Source organism: Drosophila miranda (genome assembly GCF_003369915.1).
Source record: "Drosophila miranda strain MSH22 chromosome Y unlocalized genomic scaffold, D.miranda_PacBio2.1 Contig_Y1_pilon, whole genome shotgun sequence".
NCBI lineage: Eukaryota > Metazoa > Arthropoda > Insecta > Diptera > Drosophilidae > Drosophila > Drosophila miranda.
The window spans coordinates 41,195,606-41,196,746 of record NW_022881603.1 but is presented as its reverse complement, the minus strand read 5'-3'; the positions used below and the strand labels follow the sequence as shown (position 1 = coordinate 41,196,746).

The following is a 1,141-nucleotide window of genomic DNA, read 5'->3' as shown; positions in this document are numbered from 1 at the left end:
GTGCTACGTAGCAGCACCCTCTGACGGTGGGACACGCCTGCGATGAGTAGGCTATCGCCGTCTTGTAGCCCTGGTCAGCAGCTGTTGCTCTGATCAGGAAAATAGACATACAGAAAAACGTGGAGCTCATCCTAAAGAAGCTGCAACTGGTGCATTATGTCGGGCCTTAAAACGGCCAACCGCATACCCGCGCGGTGCAGGCAACTCAGTTTCCTGACATGGCAACTCCGTCGCCATCCATCTTGGGCCGGTGAGAGGAGGAGAGAAACTCACCCCGGGAGCTTCGTGAGTGTTATGAGTGAGTTGGAGTTTGAGTGACAAACCCCAAATTAATTTAGCCATGGCAGATTGCTTTAAAATCCTGATTGACGACCTTCTTGGGTTTGGACACGGTCTGCTCGGGCCAGGAGTCCAGAGTAAAGCTCAGTAGGCATCGCGCCCATAGGGTAAGTATGGGTGGATGTACGCTCGCTTACCGTTGATCACTCTCTCTTTGAGTTATAGCCAGTCACTTCACTCAGTGGCTGCTACCGCCGACTCGGAAGAAAAGAACCGCCAGCCTGGATCGGAGGCGGGCACAACGAGGAGGAGTTCGACCAGCCCTGATAGCCAGAACGGTACCTCGTCAGCCCAGGGCCTATTCCAGCCCCGGCGGCTCCGCAGACACACGGAGCGCGGCGCAAACACAGGAGCAACGGAGGCGCGCGACCGACCCGGGTTTTTTCACACATACAGCATGTGTGTGTGTGTGTTTTTTTTTTTTTTTTTTTTTTTTTATTGGGAAAACAATTTATATTTATAAAATAACAATTATGGCTGGGAAGGGGGGGGGGGGGGGGGGGGGGGTGTGGGTCCGCTCCCGCGGGACTGCCGCTAGGCATTACTTCGCGGTGCGGGCTGTGGGGTCATCCTTCTGGCTTAGTTTGTCCGGCTTCGCTCCAGCCTGCGCAGCTCCTTGATCACGCTTGCTGCCATGTAGGCGACCGCGTTCCAAGATTGCTCATCGGCTAGCATCTGGTCAGTGAGGGTGTCCACACTCACTTCTGCAAGCGTCTCCCTAGCCTCGTTCGTTCTTGCGAGAAGCGGGGGCATACAAAGAAGACGTGCTCTGCATCCTCGTCGACTCCAGGCCCGCAGCAGC

At 55.5% G+C, this 1,141-nt stretch overlaps 1 long non-coding RNA gene across 3 annotated transcripts; it reads left to right on the top strand.

Moving 5' to 3' along the window:
• The first annotated feature begins 212 nt into the window (after positions 1 to 212).
• On the top strand, positions 213 to 723 carry LOC117190820. Of its 3 annotated transcripts, none has more exons than XR_004473848.1 (3): positions 213 to 298; positions 348 to 446; positions 505 to 723. It is a non-coding gene; the product is annotated as an uncharacterized LOC117190820 (long non-coding RNA). The 3 variants fall into 3 exon arrangements; XR_004473850.1 differs by having other exon boundaries at positions 221 to 285; positions 339 to 446; XR_004473849.1 differs by having other exon boundaries at positions 221 to 298; positions 339 to 446.
• Positions 724 to 1,141: the final 418 nt, after the last annotated feature.